At 52.7% G+C, this 19050-nt stretch overlaps 7 non-coding genes across 7 annotated transcripts; 5 read left to right on the plus strand and 2 right to left on the minus strand.

Annotated features, from left to right (window-relative positions):
• Positions 1-1802: 1802 nt before the first annotated feature.
• TRNAW-CCA (transfer RNA tryptophan (anticodon CCA)) lies at positions 1803-1874 on the plus strand. The gene has a single exon. It is a non-coding gene; the product is annotated as a tRNA-Trp (tRNA).
• Positions 1875-3719: 1845 nt separating this feature from the next.
• On the plus strand, positions 3720-3793 carry TRNAN-GUU (transfer RNA asparagine (anticodon GUU)). Its single transcript has one exon. It is a non-coding gene; the product is annotated as a tRNA-Asn (tRNA).
• Positions 3794-8193: 4400 nt separating this feature from the next.
• Positions 8194-8267, plus strand: TRNAN-GUU (transfer RNA asparagine (anticodon GUU)). Its single transcript has one exon. It is a non-coding gene; the product is annotated as a tRNA-Asn (tRNA).
• Positions 8268-8512: 245 nt separating this feature from the next.
• Positions 8513-8584, plus strand: TRNAW-CCA (transfer RNA tryptophan (anticodon CCA)). Its single transcript has one exon. It is a non-coding gene; the product is annotated as a tRNA-Trp (tRNA).
• A 2315-nt stretch (positions 8585-10899) lies between these two features.
• Positions 10900-10970, minus strand: TRNAG-GCC (transfer RNA glycine (anticodon GCC)). Its single transcript has one exon. It is a non-coding gene; the product is annotated as a tRNA-Gly (tRNA).
• Positions 10971-12673: 1703 nt separating this feature from the next.
• Positions 12674-12747, plus strand: TRNAH-GUG (transfer RNA histidin (anticodon GUG)). The gene has a single exon. It is a non-coding gene; the product is annotated as a tRNA-His (tRNA).
• A 4873-nt stretch (positions 12748-17620) lies between these two features.
• On the minus strand, positions 17621-17691 carry TRNAG-GCC (transfer RNA glycine (anticodon GCC)). Its single transcript has one exon. It is a non-coding gene; the product is annotated as a tRNA-Gly (tRNA).
• Between the last annotated feature and the right edge of the window lie 1359 nt (positions 17692-19050).

A 19050-nucleotide genomic window follows, 5' to 3' on the forward strand; every position in this document is an offset into this window, starting at 1 on the left:
GAGCACGACATCAGCCTGCTCTCTGGCTGCTCCCGGGAGAAGTGGCTGACAGAAAGCACCCTCCAGACCACCAGCAATCTTGTGTTTCACAACATGCCACTGTCACTGGACTTTCCTTCTGGGAAAGCCTAGTCACTGACCTGGCCAGATTCCCTGTCCTCCCCAAAATCCTGGGGAGAAACGGGCAGAGTTCTGCGCCCTGCGCCCTCTTTCGCGTCCCTGACACGCTCCCAACGCGCCCTACAGCCCTGGTCGGGCACAGCCCTGGTCGGGCTCATACCACTGGGGCCTCTGCCGAGGAAGAGCCCCGGAAGCCTAGGGCCAGACCTATTGCACAGGCATCTTAGACCAGGCCATTCCGGGATTGCTGTGTTTCACGTCCTGCCCTTCAACACTCCTGGGAGGGCTTTCCCTGAGAACCCTCATGTCTCTGCCCTCCCAGGAGGCTGTGGTTCTATGCAAAATAGGGGGTGCACCACGGGCCGTCCCCTTTCCTCTCTCTCGCCAATATCTTTCACCAAAGCTGAGCCCTGCAGGTAAATGTATCTATCTGGCTGAGGGGCCAGGGAGGGCCTTTGCCTGCAGTCTTACAAGCCAGAGTGCAGAGAAGGCAGCAGCTCTGGGACCGGGACTCTGCTCAAAGACATATCTAACATGCCACAGTGGAGCTGAGATGGGCAAGACACGTGTCTCACAGGCACAACAAGACAGTGGCAGGAAACTATGCTAACAAGGAAAGAGAAAAGTCACGTGTCTCGTGGCCTTCCCACCATTAGACAGTAGTCTGCGCAAGAAAACATCCAACAGTGACAGGACAACCAAGCAAATGACAAACGCCGTGCTGAATAAAGTCATCTTACATGACATTTCGTACAAAGGCCCAGATCATGGGGATGATCGCGCAGCAGAAGCAGCAAGTATCAGAGCCACCGAACCTGGGGTGAGTTACACGACGAGAAAGGGCGACATGGGGACAGGGGCTATGGGCTCAGGGAACAGCTACCACAATGCAACCTCGGGTGTGGGGATGCCACTCATTGCGGGTACTGCCCTGGGATTTCCTTTTAGAAAGAATCGCTGGTTAAAGTGTAGTGCACAAAAAACCCAACTCCTCGATTACACTATTAGATAACATCCTTTAACTGCCCCACCCACCCTGTGTGAGTCTCACCCACTTCCCGCCTGCTCCCTCTAGTCTGAGAGTTGTATCTCCACAAAAAACACACAGTGGGGCTCAATGAGCTGCTCATGTCTGACATGGACACCTAAGCAGTGCTGGATTCACAACCTGAAAGCCTGCAAAGGAAAGTGTGCCCGGCAGAAGATAAGCTGCCTGGCAACTCAGAACCTTCTTCTAAGAGAAGTAAGACATGTCACAATGGAGTCTAAGCCTACCTGTCTTATGCCAGGACCTTAGAGCTGCAGGCAGGAGCACAAAGGTAAAAACATATATTGAGTCCCAACACGCTCACTGCGGTGGTTGGTCTCTGTGGCGCAATCGGTTAGCGCGTTTGGCTGTTAACCGAAAGGTTGGTGGTTCAAGCCCACCCAGGGACGTATGCTTTTGCCTACATCAAGTCCTGAATTAAAACACAGCTGTCTGGCTTTGCTCTTAGAGATCTCGCTTTGCCTGCGTGACATGCTCTATCTCAACATTTCTATCTTCTCTCATCTCTAGTCATTTCCACCAATAGGACTGGAAACGGGACACCAAGCCTTCTACTTTAACCACAGGCGTACTGAGGGCCAATAAAAGGCACAGAAGCATTTCTTGATCCGGGGCTGAGAACTGCATGCACAGGGACCTCGTGGCGCAACGGTAGCGCGTCTGACTCCAGATCAGAAGGTTGCGTGTTCAAATCACGTCGGGGTCACTCTTTGACATTTTTTTCCCCACCAAGTCTATATCTCTGACTTCTAAAGCAAAGCCAAAAGGAGGGCACTTTGCATTGGCCGGGAATCGAACATGGGCCTCCCGCGTGGCAGGCGAGAATTCTACCACTGAACCACCAATGCTTCACTTACATAGGCTGAGCAGAGAGCCCTGCCGTAGACAGTAGTGATGAGGCCCATGCATTCGCATGGGACACCTATGAACAAAGTTTGCATGGCAAGCCTTGGACTGCCAAACGTTCACATGCTGATGGCAGGAATCAGATGCAGGAGACTGAAACTATGAATGTTTCTGCTTTTGCTAAGGACAGTGGTTTGGGGCCAGTGTTGTGCTTGACAGAGCACGACATCAGCCTGCTCTCTGGCTGCTCCCGGGAGAAGTGGCTGACAGAAAGCACCCTCCAGACCACCAGCAATCTTGTGTTTCACAACATGCCACTGTCACTGGACTTTCCTTCTGGGAAAGCCTAGTCACTGACCTGGCCAGATTCCCTGTCCTCCCCAAAATCCTGGGGAGAAACGGGCAGAGTTCTGCGCCCTGCGCCCTCTTTCGCGTCCCTAACGCGCTCCCAACGCGCCCTACAGCCCTGGTCGGGCACAGCCCTGGTCGGGCTCATACCACTGGGGCCTCTGCCGAGGAAGAGCCCCGGAAGCCTAGGGCCAGGCCTATTGCACAGGCATCTTAGACCAGGCCATTCCGGGATTGCTGTGTTTCACGTCCTGCCCTTCAACACTCCTGGGAGGGCTTTCCCTGAGAACCCTCATGTCTCTGCCCTCCCAGGAGGCTGTGGTTCTATGCAAAATAGGGGGTGCACCACGGGCCGTCCCCTTTCCTCTCTCTCGCCAATATCTTTCACCAAAGCTGAGCCCTGCAGGTAAATATATCTATCTGGCTGAGGGGCCAGGGAGGGCCTTTGCCTGCAGTCTTACAAGCCAGAGTGCAGAGAAGGCAGCAGCTCTGGGACCGGGACTCTGCTCAAAGACATATCTAACATGCCACAGTGGAGCTGAGATGGGCAAGACACGTGTCTCACAGGCAGGCAGCACAACAAGACAGTGGCAGGAAACTATGCTAACAAGGAAAGAGAAAAGTCACGTGTCTCGTGGCCTTCCCACCATTAGACAGTAGTCTGCGCAAGAAAACATCCAACAGTGACAGGACAACCAAGCAAATGACAAACGCTGTGCTGAATAAAGTCATCTTACATGACATTTCGTACAAAGGCCCAGATCATGGGGATGATCGCGCAGAAGCAGCAAGTATCAGAGCCACCGAACCTGAGGTGAGTTACACGAGGAGAAAGGGCGACATGGGGACAGGGGCTAGGGGCTCAGGGAACAGCTACCACAATGCAACCTCGGGTGTGGGGATGCCACTCATTGCGGGTACTGCCCTGGGATTTCCTTTTAGAAAGAATCGCTGGTTAAAGTGTAGTGCACAAAAAACCCAACTCCTCGATTACACTATTAGATAACATCCTTTAACTGCCCCACCCACCCTGTGTGAGTCTCACCCACTTCCCGCCTGCTCCCTCTAGTCTGAGAGTTGTATCTCCACAAAAAACACACAGTGGGGCTCAATGAGCTGCTCATGTCTAACATGGACACCTAAGCAGTGCTGGATTCACAACCTGAAAGCCTGCAAAGGAAAGTGTGCCCGGCAGAAGATAAGCTGCCTGGCAACTCAGAACCTTCTTCTAAGAGAAGTAAGACATGTCACAATGGAGTCTAAGCCTACCTATCTTATGCCAGGACCTTAGAGCTGCAGGCAGGAGCACAAAGGTAAAAACATATATTGAGTCCCAACACGCTTACTGCGGTGGTTGGTCTCTGTGGCGCAATCGGTTAGCGCGTTCGGCTGTTAACCGAAAGGTTGGTGGTTCAAGCCCACCCAGGGACGTATGCTTTTGCCTACATCAAGTCCTGAATTAAAACACAGCTGTCTGGCTTTGCTCTTAGAGCTCTCGCTTTGCCTGCGTGACATGCTCTATCTCAACATTTCTATCTTCTCTCATCTCTTCACCTCTAGTCATTTCCACCAATAGGACTGGAAACGGGACACCAAGCCTTCTACTTTAACCACAGGCGTACTGAGGGCCAATAAAAGGCACAGAAGCATTTCTTGATCCGGGGCTGAGAACTGCATGCACAGGGACCTCGTGGCGCAACGGTAGCGCGTCTGACTCCAGATCAGAAGGTTGCGTGTTCAAATCACGTCGGGGGTCACTCTTTGACATTTTTTTCCCCACCAAGTCTATATCTCTGACTTCTAAAGCAAAGCCAAAAGAAGGGCGCTTTGCATTGGCCGGGAATCGAACCCGGGCCTCCCGCGTGGCAGGCGATAATTCTACCACTGAACCACCAATGCTTCACTTACATAGGCTGAGCAGAGAGCCCTGCCGTAGACAGTAGTGATGAGGCCCATGCATTCGCATGGGACACCTATGAACAAAGTTTGCATGGCAAGCCTTGGACTGCCAAACGTTCACATGCTGATGGCAGGAATCAGATGCAGGAGACTGAAACTATGAATGTTTCTGCTTTTGCTAAGGACAGTGGTTTGGGGCCAGTGTTGTGCTTGACAGAGCACGACATCAGCCTGCTCTCTGGCTGCTCCCGGGAGAAGTGGCTGACAGAAAGCACCCTCCAGACCACCAGCAATCTTGTGTTTCACAACATGCCACTGTCACTGGACTTTCCTTCTGGGAAAGCCTAGTCACTGACCTGGCCAGATTCCCTGTCCTCCCCAAAATCCTGGGGAGAAACGGGCAGAGTTCTGTGCCCTGCGCCCTCTTTCGCGTCCCTGACACGCTCCCAACGCGCCCTACAGCCCTGGTCGGGCACAGCCCTGGTCGGGCTCATACCACTGGGGCCTCTGCCGAGGAAGAGCCCCGGAAGCCTAGGGCCAGACCTATTGCACAGGCATCTTAGACCAGGCCATTCCGGGATTGCTGTGTTTCACGTCCTGCCCTTCAACACTCCTGGGAGGGCTTTCCCTGAGAACCCTCATGTCTCTGCCCTCCCAGGAGGCTGTGGTTCTATGCAAAATAGGGGGTGCACCACGGGCCGTCCCCTTTCCTCTCTCTCGCCAATATCTTTCACCAAAGCTGAGCCCTGCAGGTAAATGTATCTATCTGGCTGAGGGGCCAGGGAGGGCCTTTGCCTGCAGTCTTACAAGCCAGAGTGCAGAGAAGGCAGCAGCTCTGGGACCGGGACTCTGCTCAAAGACATATTTAACATGCCACAGTGGAGCTGAGATGGGCAAGACACGTGTCTCACAGGCAGGCAGCACAACAAGACAGTGGCAGGAAACTATGCTAACAAGGAAAGAGAAAAGTCACGTGTCTCGTGGCCTTCCCACCATTAGACAGTAGTCTGCGCAAGAAAACATCCAACAGTGACAGGACAACCAAGCAAATGACAAACGCTGTGCTGAATAAAGTCATCTTACATGACATTTCGTACAAAGGCCCAGATCATGGGGATGATCGCGCAGAAGCAGTAAGTATCAGAGCCACCGAACCTGAGGTGAGTTACACGAGGAGAAAGGGCGACATGGGGACAGGGGCTAGGGGCTCAGGGAACAGCTACCACAATGCAACCTCGGGTGTGGGGATGCCACTCATTGCGGGTACTGCCCTGGGATTTCCTTTTAGAAAGAATCGCTGGTTAAAGTGTAGTGCACAAAAAACCCAACTCCTCGATTACACTATTAGATAACATCCTTTAACTGCCCCACCCACCCTGTGTGAGTCTCACCCACTTCCCGCCTGCTCCCTCTAGTCTGAGAGTTGTATCTCCACAAAAAACACACAGTGGGGCTCAATGAGCTGCTCATGTCTGACATGGACACCTAAGCAGTGCTGGATTCACAACCTGAAAGCCTGCAAAGGAAAGTGTGCCGGCAGAAGATAAGCTGCCTGGCAACTCAGAACCTTCTTCTAAGAGAAGTAAGACATGTCACAATGGAGTCTAAGCCTACCTGTCTTATGCCAGGACCTTAGAGCTGCAGGCAGGAGCACAAAGGTAAAAACATATATTGAGTCCCAACACGCTCACTGCGGTGGTTGGTCTCTGTGGCGCAATCGGTTAGCGCGTTCGGCTGTTAACCGAAAGGTTGGGGGTTCAAGCCCACCCAGGGACGTATGCTTTTGCCTACATCAAGTCCTGAATTAAAACACAGCTGTCTGGCTTTGCTCTTAGAGCTCTCGCTTTGCCTGCGTGACATGCTCTATCTCAACATTTCTATCTTCTCTCATCTCTTCACCTCTAGTCATTTCCACCAATAGGACTGGAAACGGGCCACCAAGCCTTCTACTTTAACCACAGGCGTACTGAGGGCCAATAAAAGGCACAGAAGCATTTCTTGATCCGGGGCTGAGAACTGCATGCACAGGGACCTTGTGGCGCAACGGTAGCGCGTCTGACTCCAGATCAGAAGGGTGCGTGTTCAAATCACGTCGGGGTCACTCTTTGACATTTTTTTCCCCACCAAGTCTATATCTCTGACTTCTAAAGCAAAGCCAAAAGAAGGGCGCTTTGCATTGGCCGGGAATCGAACCCGGGCCTCCCGCGTGGCAGGCAAGAATTCTACCACTGAACCACCAATGCTTCACTTACATAGGCTGAGCAGAGAGCCCTGCCGTAGACAGTAGTGATGAGGCCCATGCATTCGCACCTATGAACAAAGTTTGCATGGCAAGCCTTGGACTGCCAAACGTTCACATGCTGATGGCAGGAATCAGATGCAGGAGACTGAAACTATGAATGTTTCTGCTTTTGCTAAGGACAGTGGTTTGGGGCCAGTGTTGTGCTTGACAGAGCACGACATCAGCCTGCTCTCTGGCTGCTCCCGGGAGAAGTGGCTGACAGAAAGCACCCTCCAGACCACCAGCAATCTTGTGTTTCACAACATGCCACTGTCACTGGACTTTCCTTCTGGGAAAGCCTAGTCACTGACCTGGCCAGATTCCCTGTCCTCCCCAAAATCCTGGGGAGAAACGGGCAGAGTTCTGAGCCCTGCGCCCTCTTTCGCGTCCCTAACGCGCTCCCAACGCGCCCTACAGCCCTGGTCGGGCACAGCCCTGGTCGGGCTCATACCACTGGGGCCTCTGCCGAGGAAGAGCCCCGGAAGCCTAGGGCCAGGCCTATTGCACAGGCATCTTAGACCAGGCCATTCCGGGATTGCTGTGTTTCACGTCCTGCCCTTCAACACTCCTGGGAGGGCTTTCCCTGAGATCCCTCATGTCTCTGCCCTCCCAGGAGGCTGTGGTTCTATGCAAAATAGGGGGTGCACCACTGGCCGTCCCCTTTCCTCTCTCTCGCCAATATCTTTCACCAAAGCTGAGCCCTGCGGGTAAATGTATCTATCTGGCTGAGGGGCCAGGGAGGGCCTTTGCCTGCAGTCTTACAAGCCAGAGTGCAGAGAAGGCAGCAGCTCTGGGACCGGGACTCTGCTCAAAGACATATCTAACATGCCACAGTGGAGCTGAGATGGGCAAGACACGTGTCTCACAGGCACAACAAGACAGTGGCAGGAAACTATGCTAACAAGGAAAGAGAAAAGTCACGTGTCTCGTGGCCTTCCCACCATTAGACAGTAGTCTGCGCAAGAAAACATCCAACAGTGACAGGACAACCAAGCAAATGACAAACGCTGTGCTGAATAAAGTCATCTTACATGACATTTCGTACAAAGGCCCAGATCATGGGGATGATCGCGCAGAAGCAGCAAGTATCAGAGCCACCGAACCTGAGGTGAGTTACACGAGGAGAAAGGGCGACATGGGGACAGGGGCTAGGGGCTCAGGGAACAGCTACCACAATGCAACCTCGGGTGTGGGGATGCCACTCATTGCGGGTACTGCCCTGGGATATCCTTTTAGAAAGAATCGCTGGTTAAAGTGTAGTGCACAAAAAACCCAACTCCTCGATTACACTATTAGATAACATCCTTTAACTGCCCCACCCACCCTGTGTGAGTCTCACCCACTTCCCGCCTGCTCCCTCTAGTCTGAGAGTTGTATCTCCACAAAAAACACACAGTGGGGCTCAATGAGCTGCTCATGTCTGACATGGACACCTAAGCAGTGCTGGATTCACAACCTGAAAGCCTGCAAAGGAAAGTGTGCCCGGCAGAAGATAAGCTGCCTGGCAACTCAGAACCTTCTTCTAAGAGAAGTAAGACATGTCACAATGGAGTCTAAGCCTACCTGTCTTATGCCACGACCTTAGAGCTGCAGGCAGGAGCACAAAGGTAAAAACATATATTGAGTCCCAACACGCTTACTGCGGTGGTTGGTCTCTGTGGCGCAATCGGTTAGCGCGTTCGGCTGTTAACCGAAAGGTTGGTGGTTCAAGCCCACCCAGGGACGTATGCTTTTGCCTACATCAAGTCCTGAATTAAAACACAGCTGTCTGGCTTTGCTCTTAGAGCTCTCGCTTTGCCTGAGTGACATGCTCTATCTCAACATTTCTATCTTCTCTCATCTCTAGTCATTTCCACCAATAGGACTGGAAACGGGACACCAAGCCTTCTACTTTAACCACAGGCGTACTGAGGGCCAATAAAAGGCACAGAAGCATTTCTTGATCCGGGGCTGAGAACTGCATGCACAGGGACCTCGTGGCGCAACGGTAGCGCGTCTGACTCCAGATCAGAAGGTTGCGTGTTCAAATCACGTCGGGGTCACTCTTTGACATTTTTTTCCCCACCAAGTCTATATCTCTGACTTCTAAAGCAAAGCCAAAAGGAGGGCACTTTGCATTGGCCGGGAATCGAACATGGGCCTCACGCGTGGCAGGCGAGAATTCTACCACTGAACCACCAATGCTTCACTTACATAGGCTGAGCAGAGAGCCCTGCTGTAGACAGTAGTGATGAGGCCCATGCAATCGCATGGGACACCTATGAACAAAGTTTGCATGGCAAGCCTTGGACTGCCAAACGTTCACATGCTGATGGCAGGAATCAGATGCAGGAGACTGAAACTATGAATGTTTCTGCTTTTGCTAAGGACAGTGGTTTGGGGCCAGTGTTGTGCTTGACAGAGCACGACATCAGCCTGCTCTCTGGCTGCTCCCGGGAGAAGTGGCTGACAGAAAGCACCCTCCAGACCACCAGCAATCTTGTGTTTCACAACATGCCACTGTCACTGGACTTTCCTTCTGGGAAAGCCTAGTCACTGACCTGGCCAGATTCCCTGTCCTCCCCAAAATCCTGGGGAGAAACGGGCAGAGTTCTGCGCCCTGCGCCCTCTTTCGCATCCCTAACGCGCTCCCAACGCGCCCTACAGCCCTGGTCGGGCTCATACCACTGGGGCCTCTGCCGAGGAAGAGCCCCGGAAGCCTAGGGCCAGGCCTATTGCACAGGCATCTTAGACCAGGCCATTCCGGGATTGCTGTGTTTCACGTACTGCCCTTCAACACTCCTGGGAGGGCTTTCCCTGAGAACCCTCATGTCTCTGCCCTCCCAGGAGGCTGTGGTTCTATGCAAAATAGGGGGTGCACCACGGGCCGTCCCCTTTCCTCTCTCTCGCCAATATCTTTCACCAAAGCTGAGCCCTGCAGGTAAATGTATCTATCTGGCTGAGGGGCCAGGGAGGGCCTTTGCCTGCAGTCTTACAAGCCAGAGTGCAGAGAAGGCAGCAGCTCTGGGACCGGGACTCTGCTCAAAGACATATCTAACATGCCACAGTGGAGCTGAGATGGGCAAGACACGTGTCTCACAGGCAGGCAGCACAACAAGACAGTGGCAGGAAACTATGCTAACAAGGAAAGAGAAAAGTCACGTGTCTCGTGGCCTTCCCACCATTAGACAGTAGTCTGCGCAAGAAAACATCCAACAGTGACAGGACAACCAAGCAAATGACAAACGCTGTGCTGAATAAAGTCATCTTACATGACATTTCGTACAAAGGCCCAGATCATGGGGATGATCGCGCAGAAGCAGCAAGTATCAGAGCCACCGAACCTGAGGTGAGTTACACGAGGAGAAAGGGCGACATGGGGACAGGGGCTAGGGGCTCAGGGAACAGCTACCACAATGCAACCTCGGGTGTGGGGATGCCACTCATTGCGGGTACTGCCCTTGGATTTCCTTTTAGAAAGAATCGCTGGTTAAAGTGTAGTGCACAAAAAACCCAACTCCTCGATTACACTATTAGATAACATCCTTTAACTGCCCCACCCACCCTGTGTGAGTCTCACCCACTTCCCGTCTCACCCACTTCCCGCCTGCTCCCTCTAGTCTGAGAGTTGTATCTCCACAAAAAACACACAGTGGGGCTCAATGAGCTGCTCATGTCTGACATGGACACCTAAGCAGTGCTAGATTCACAACCTGAAAGCCTGCAAAGGAAAGTGTGCCCGGCAGAAGATAAGCTGCCTGGCAACTCAGAACCTTCTTCTAAGAGAAGTAAGACATGTCACAATGGAGTCTAAGCCTACCTGTCTTATTCCAGGACCTTAGAGCTGCAGGCAGGAGCACAAAGGTAAAAACATATATTGAGTCCCAACACGCTTACTGCGGTGGTTGGTCTCTGTGGCGCAATCGGTTAGCGCATTCGGCTGTTAACCAAAAGGTTGGTGGTTCAAGCCCACCCAGGGACGTATGCTTTTGCCTACATCAAGTCCTGAATTAAAACACAGCTGTCTGGCTTTGCTCTTAGAGCTCTCGCTTTGCCTGCGTGACATGCTCTATCTCAACATTTCTATCTTCTCTCATCTCTTCACCTCTAGTCATTTCCACCAATAGGACTGGAAACGGGCCACCAAGCCTTCTACTTTAACCACAGGCGTACTGAGGGCCAATAAAAGGCACAAAAGCATTTCTTGATCCGGGGCTGAGAGCTGCATGCACAGGGACCTCGTGGCGCAACGGTAGCGCGTCTGACTCCAGATCAGAAGGTTGCGTGTTCAAATCACGTCGGCGTCACTCTTTGACATTTTTTTCCCCACCAAGTCTATATCTCTGACTTCTAAAGCAAAGCCAAAAGAAGGGCGCTTTGCATTGGCCGGGAATCGAACCCGGGCCTCCCGCGTGGCAGGCGAGAATTCTACCACTGAACCACCAATGCTTCATTTACATAGACTGAGCAGAGAGCCCTGCCGTAGACAGTAGTGATGAGGCCCATGCATTCGCATGGGACACCTATGAACAAAGTTTGCATGGCAAGCCTTGGACTGCCAAACGTTCACATGCTGATGGGAGGAATCAGATGCAGGAGACTGAAACTATGAATGTTTCTGCTTTTGCTAAGGACAGTGGTTTGGGGCCAGTGTTGTGCTTGACAGAGCACGACATCAGCCTGCTCTCTGGCTGCTCCCGGGAGAAGTGGCTGACAGAAAGCACCCTCCAGACCACCAGCAATCTTGTGTTTCACAACATGCCACTGTCACTGGACTTTCCTTCTGGGAAAGCCTAGTCACTGACCTGGCCAGATTCCCTGTCCTCCCCAAAATCCTGGGGAGAAACGGGCAGAGTTCTGCGCCCTGCGCCCTCTTTCGCGTCCCTGACGCGCTCCCAACGCGCCCTACAGCCCTGGTCGGGCACAGCCCTGGTCGGGCTCATACCACTGGGGCCTCTGCCGAGGAAGAGCCCCGGAAGCCTAGGGCCAGGCCTATTGCACAGGCATCTTAGACCAGGCCATTCCGGGATTGCTGTGTTTCACGTCCTGCCCTTCAACACTCCTGGGAGGGCTTTCCCTGAGAACCCTCATGTCTCTGCCCTCCCAGGAGGCTGTGGTTCTATGCAAAATAGGGGGTGCACCACGGGCCATCCCCTTTCCTCTCTCTCGCCAATATCTTTCACCAAAGCTGAGCCCTGCAGGTAAATGTATCTATCTGGCTGAGGGGCCAGGGAGGGCCTTTGCCTGCAGTCTTACAAGCCAGAGTGCAGAGAAGGCAGCAGCTCTGGGACCGGGACTCTGCTCAAAGACATATCTAACATGCCACAGTGGAGCTGAGATGGGCAAGACACGTGTCTCACAGGCAGGCAGCACAACAAGACAGTGGCAGGAAACTATGCTAACAAGGAAAGAGAAAAGTCACGTGTCTCGTGGCCTTCCCACCATTAGACAGTAGTCTGCGCAAGAAAACATCCAACAGTGACAGGACAACCAAGCAAATGACAAACGCTGTGCTGAATAAAGTCATCTTACATGACATTTCGTACAAAGGCCCAGATCATGGGGATGATCGCGCAGAAGCAGCAAGTATCAGAGCCACCGAACCTGAGGTGAGTTACACGAGGAGAAAGGGCGACATGGGGACAGGGGCTAGGGGCTCAGGGAACAGCTACCACAATGCAACCTCGGGTGTGGGGATGCCACTCATTGCGGGTACTGCCCTGGGATTTCCTTTTAGAAAGAATCGCTGGTTAAAGTGTAGTGCACAAAAAACCCAACTCCTCGATTACACTATTAGATAACATCCTTTAACTGCCCCACCCACCCTGTGTGAGTCTCACCCACTTCCCGCCTGCTCCCTCTAGTCTGAGAGTTGTATCTCCACAAAAAACACACAGTGGGGCTCAATGAGCTGCTCATGTCTGACATGGACACCTAAGCAGTGCTGGATTCACAACCTGAAAGCCTGCAAAGGAAAGTGTGCCCGGCAGAAGATAAGCTGCCTGGCAACTCAGAACCTTCTTCTAAGAGAAGTAAGACATGTCACAATGGAGTCTAAGCCTACCTGTCTTATGCCAGGACCTTAGAGCTGCAGGCAGGAGCACAAAGGTAAAAACATATATTGAGTCCCAACACGCTCACTGCGGTGGTTGGTCTCTGTGGCGCAATCGGTTAGCGCGTTTGGCTGTGAATCGAAAGGTTGGTGGTTCAAGCCCACCCTGGGACGTATGCTTTTGCCTACATCAAGTCCTGAATTAAAACACAGCTGTCTGGCTTTGCTCTTAGAGCTCTCGCTTTGCCTGCGTGACATGCTCTATCTCAACATTTCTATCTTCTCTCATCTCTTCACCTCTAGTCATTTCCACCAATAGGACTGGAAACGGGCCACCAAGCCACAGGCGTACTGAGGGCCAATAAAAGGCACAGAAGCATTTCTTGATCCGGGGCTGAGAACTGCATGCACAGGGACCTCGTGGCGCAACGGTAGCGCGTCTGACTCCAGATCAGAATGTTGCGTGTTCAAATCACGGCGGGGTCACTCTTTGACATTTTTTTGCCCACCAAGTCTATACCTCTGACTTCTAAAGCAAAGCCAAAAGAAGGGCGCTTTGCATTGGCCGGGAATCGAACCCAGGCCTCCCGCGTGGCAGGCGAGAATTCTACCACTGAACCACCAATGCTTCACTTACATAGGCTGAGCAGAGAGCCCTGCCGTAGACAGTAGTGATGAGGCCCATGCCTTCGCATGGGACACCTATGAACAAAGTTTGCATGGCAAGCCTTGGACTGCCAAACGTTCACATGCTGATGGCAGGAATCAGATGCAGGAGACTGAAACTATGAATGTTTCTGCTTTTGCTAAGGACAGTGGTTTGGGGCCAGTGTTGTGCTTGACAGAGCACGACATCAGCCTGCTCTCTGGCTGCTCCCGGGAGAAGTGGCTGACAGAAAGCACCCTCCAGACCACCAGCAATCTTGTGTTTCACAACATGCCACTGTCACTGGACTTTCCTTCTGGGAAAGCCTAGTCACTGACCTGGCCAGATTCCCTGTCCTCCCCAAAATCCTGGGGAGAAACGGGCAGAGTTCTGCGGCCTGCGCCCTCTTTCGCGTCCCTAACGCGCTCCCAATGCGCCCTAAAGCCCTGGTCGGGCACAGCCCTGGTCGGGCTCATACCACTGGGGCCTCTGCCGAGGAAGAGCCCCGGAAGCCTAGGGCCAGGCCTATTGCACAGGTATCTTAGACCAGGCCATTCCGGGATTGCTGTGTTTCACGTCCTGCCCTTCAACACTCCTGGGAGGGCTTTCCCTGAGAACCCTCATGTCTCTGCCCTCCCAGGAGGCTGTGGTTCTATGCAAAATAGGGGGTGCACCACGGGCCGTCCCCTTTCCTCTCTCTCGCCAATATCTTTCACCAAAGCTGAGCCCTGCAGGTAAATGTATCTATCTGGCTGAGGGGCCAGGGAGGGCCTTTGCCTGCAGTCTTACAAGCCAGAGTGCAGAGAAGGCAGCAGCTCTGGGACCGGGACTCTGCTCAAAGACATATCTAACATGCCACAGTGGAGCTGAGATGGGCAAGACACGTGTCTCACAGGCTGGCAGCACACCAAGACAGTGGCAGGAAACTATGCTAACAAGGAAAGAGAAAAGTCACGTGTCTCGTGGCCTTCCCACCATTAGACAGTAGTCTGCGCAAGAAAACATCCAACAGTGACAGGACAACCAAGCAAATGACAAACGCCGTGCTGAATAAAGTCATCTTACATGACATTTCGTACAAAGGCCCAGATCATGGGGATGATCGCGCAGAAGCAGCAAGTATCAGAGCCACCGAACCTGAGGTGAGTTACACGAGGAGAAAGGGCGACATGGGGACAGGGGCTAGGGGCTCAGGGAACAGCTACCACAATGCAACCTCGGGTGTGGGGATGCCACTCATTGCGGGTACTGCCCTGGGATTTCCTTTTAGAAAGAATCGCTGGTTAAAGTGTAGTGCACAAAAAACCCAACTCCTCGATTACACTATTAGATAACATCCTTTAACTGCCCCACCCACCCTGTGTGAGTCTCACCCACTTCCCGCCTGCTCCCTCTAGTCTGAGAGTTGTATCTCCACAAAAAACACACAGTGGGGCTCAAGAGCTGCTCATGTCTGACATGGACACCTAAGCAGTGCTGGATTCACAACCTGAAAGCCTGCAAAGGAAAGTGTGCCCAGCAGAAGATAAGCTGCCTGGCAACTCAGAACCTTCTTCTAAGAGAAGTAAGACATGTCACAATGGAGTCTAAGCCTACCTGTCTTATGCCAGGACCTTAGAGGTGCAGGCAGGAGCACAAAGGTAAAAACATATATTGAGTCCCAACACACTCACTGTGGTGGTTGGTCTCTGTGGCGCAATCGGTTAGCGCGTTCGGCTGTTAACCGAAAGGTTGGTGGTTCAAGCCCACCCAGGGTCGTATGCTTTTGCCTACATCAAGTCCTGAATTAAAACACAGCTGTCTGGCTTTGCTCTTAGAGCTCTCGCTTTGCCTGCGTGACATGCTCTATCTCAACATTTCTATCTTCTCTCATCTCTTCACCTCTAGTCATTTCCACCAATAGGACTGGAAACGGGCCACCAAGCCTTCTACTTTAACCACAGGCGTACTGAGGGCCAATAAAAGGCACAGAAGCATTTCTTGATCCGGGGCTGAGAACTGCATGCACAGGGACCTCGTGGAGCAACGGTAGCGCGTCTGACTCCAGATCAGAAGGTTGCGTGTTCAAATCACGTCGGGGTCACTCTTTGATATTTTTTTCCCAACCAAGTCTATATCTCTGACTTCTAAAGCAAAGCCAAAAGAAGGGCGCTTTGCATTGGCCGGGAATCGAACGCGGGCCTCCCGCGTGGCAGGCGAGAATTCTACCACTGAACCACCAATGCTTCACTTACATAGGCTGAGCAGAGAGCCCTGCCGTAGACAGTAGTGATGAGGCCCATGCATTCGCATGGGACACCTATGAACAAAGTTTGCATGGCAAGCCTTGGACTGCCAAACGTTCACATGCTGATGGCAGGAATCAGATGCAGGAGACTGAAACTATGAATGTTTCTGCTTTTGCTAAGGACAGTGGTTTGGGGCCAGTGTTGTGCTTGACAGAGCACGACATCAGCCTGCTCTCTGGCTGCTCCCGGGAGAAGTGGCTGACAGAAAGCACCCTCCAGACCACCAGCAATCTTGTGTTTCACAACATGCCACTGTCACTGGACTTTCCTTCTGGGAAAGCCTAGTCACTGACCTGGCCAGATTCCCTGTCCTCCCCAAAATCCTGGGGAGAAACGGGCAGAGTTCTGCGCCCTGCGCCCTCTTTCGCGTCCCTAACGCGCTCCCAACGCGCCCTACAGCCCTGGTCGGGCACAGCCCTGGTCGGGCTCATACCACTGGGGCCTCTGCCGAGGAAGAGCCCCGGAAGCCTAGGGCCAGGCCTATTGCACAGGCATCTTAGACCAGGCCATTCCGGGATTGCTGTGTTTCACGTCCTGCCCTTCAACACTCCTGGGAGGGCTTTCCCTGAGAACCCTCATGTCTCTGCCCTCCCAGGAGGCTGTGGTTCTATGCAAAATAGGGGGTGCACCACGGGCCGTCCCCTTTCCTCTCTCTCGCCAATATCTTTCACCAAAACTGAGCACTGCAGGTAAATGTATCTATCTGGCTGAGGGGCCAGGGAGGGCCTTTGCCTGCAGTCTTACAAGCCAGAGTGCAGAGAAGGCAGCAGCTCTGGGACCGGGACTCTGCTCAAAGACATATCTAACATGCCACAGTGGAGCTGAGATGGGCAAGACACGTGTCTCACAGGCTGGCAGCACACCAAGACAGTGGCAGGAAACTATGCTAACAAGGAAAGAGAAAAGTCACGTGTCTCGTGGCCTTCCCACCATTAGACAGTAGTCTGCGCAAGAAAACATCCAACAGTGACAGGACAACCAAGCAAATGACAAACGCCGTGCTGAATAAAGTCATCTTACATGACATTTCGTACAAAGGCCCAGATCATGGGGATGATCGCGCAGCAGAAGCAGCAAGTATCAGAGCCACCGAACCTGGGGTGAGTTACACGAGGAGAAAGGGCGACATGGGGACAGGGGCTATGGGCTCAGGGAACAGCTACCACAATGCAACCTCGAGTGTGGGGATGCCACTCATTGCGGGTACTGCCCTGGGATTTCCTTTTAGAAAGAATCGCTGGTTAAAGTGTAGTGCACAAAAAACCCAACTCCTCGATTACACTATTAGATAACATCCTTTAACTGCCCCACCCACCCTGTGTGAGTCTCACCCACTTTCCGCCTGCTCCCTCTAGTCTGAGAGTTGTATCTCCACAAAAAACACACAGTGGGGCTCAATGAGCTGCTCATGTCTGACATGGACACCTAAGCAGTGCTGGATTCACAACCTGAAAGCCTGCAAAGGAAAGTGTGCCCGGCAGAAGATAAGCTGCCTGGCAACTCAGAACCTTCTTCTAAGAGAAGTAAGACATGTCACAATGGAGTCTAAGCCTACCTGTCTTATGCCAGGACCTTAGAGCTGCAGGCAGGAGCACAAAGGTAAAAACATATATTGAGTCTCAACACGCTCACTGCGGTGGTTGGTCTCTGTGGCACAATCGGTTAGCGTGTTCGCCTGTTAACCGAAAGGTTGGTGGTTCAAGCCCACCCAGGGATGTATTCTTTTGCCTACATCAAGTCCTGAATTAAAACACAGCTGTCTGGCTTTGCTCTTAGAGCTCTCGATTTGCCTGCGTGACATGCTCTATCTCAACATTTCTATCTTCTCTCATCTCTTCACCTCTAGTCATTTCCACCAATAGGACTGGAAACGGGCCACCAAGCCTTCTACTTTAACCACAGGCGTACTGAGGGCCAATAAAAGGCACAGAAGCATTTCTTGATCCGGGGCTGAGAACTGCATGCACAGGGACCTCGTGGCGCAACAGTAGCACGTCTGACTCCAGATCAGAAGGTTGTGTGTTCAAATCACGTCGGGGTCACTCTTTGACATTTTTTTCCCCAGCAAGTCTATATCTCTGACTTCTAAAGCAAAGCCAAAAGGAGGGCGCTTTGCATTGGCCGGGAATCGAACCCGGGCCTCCCGCGTGGCAGGCGAGAATTCTACCACTGAACCACCAATGCTTCACTTACATAGGCTGAGCAGAGAGCCCTGCCGTAGACAGTAGTGATGAGGCCCATGCATTCGCATGGGACACCTATGAACAAAGTTTGCATGGCAAGCCTTGGACTGCCAAACGTTCACATGCTGATGGCAGGAATCAGATGCAGGAGACTGAAACTATGAATGTTTCTGCTTTTGCTAAGGACAGTGGTTTGGGGCCAGTGTTGTGCTTGACAGAGCACGACATCAGCCTGCTCTCTGGCTGCTCCCGGGAGAAGTGGCTGACAGAAAGCACCCTCCAGACCACCAGCAATCTTGTGTTTCACAACATGCCACTGTCACTGGACTTTCCTTCTGGGAAAGCCTAGTCACTGACCTGGCCAGATTCCCTGTCCTCCCCAAAATCCTGGGGAGAAACGGGCAGAGTTCTGCGCCCTGCGCCCTCTTTCGCGTCCCTAACGCGCTCCCAATGCGCCCTACAGCCCTGGTCGGGCACAGCCCTGGTCGGGCTCATACCACTGGGGCCTCTGCCGAGGAAGAGCCCCGGAAGCCTAGGGCCAGGCCTATTGCACAGGCATCTTAGACCAGGCCATTCCGGGATTGCTGTGTTTCACGTCCTGCCCTTCAACACTCCTGGGAGGGCTTTCCCTGAGAACCCTCATGTCTCTGCCCTCCCAGGAGGCTGTGGTTCTATGCAAAATAGGGGGTGCACCACGGGCCGTCCCCTTTCCTCTCTCTCGCCAATATCTTTCACCAAAGCTGAGCCCTGCAGGTAAATGTATCTATCTGGCTGAGGGGCCAGGGAGGGCCTTTGCCTGCAGTCTTACAAGCCAGAGTGCAGAGAAGGCAGCAGCTCTGGGACCGGGACTCTGCTCAAAGACATATCTAACATGCCACAGTGGAGCTGAGATGGGCAAGACACGTGTCTCACAGGCTGGCAGCACACCAAGACAGTGGCAGGAAACTATGCTAACAAGGAAAAAGAAAAGTCACGTGTCTCGTGGCCTTCCCACCATTAGACAGTAGTCTGCGCAAGAAAACAGCCAACAGTGACAGGACAACCAAGCAAATGACAAACGCCGTGCTGAATAAAGTCATCTTACATGACATTTCGTACAAAGGCCCAGATCATGGGGATGATCGCGCAGCAGAAGCAGCAAGTATCAGAGCCACCGAACCTGGGGTGAGTTACACGAGGAGAAAGGGCGACATGGGGACAGGGGCTATGGGCTCAGGGAACAGCTACCACAATGCAACCTCGGGTGTGGGGATGCCACTCATTGCGGGTACTGCCCTGGGATTTCCTTTTAGAAAGAATCGCTGGTTAAAGTGTAGTGCACAAAAAACCCAACTCCTCGATTACATTATTAGATAACATC

The sequence above is a fragment of the Pleurodeles waltl genome, chromosome 4_1, assembly GCF_031143425.1.
Source record: "Pleurodeles waltl isolate 20211129_DDA chromosome 4_1, aPleWal1.hap1.20221129, whole genome shotgun sequence".
In the NCBI taxonomy this organism is placed as follows: domain Eukaryota; kingdom Metazoa; phylum Chordata; class Amphibia; order Caudata; family Salamandridae; genus Pleurodeles; species Pleurodeles waltl.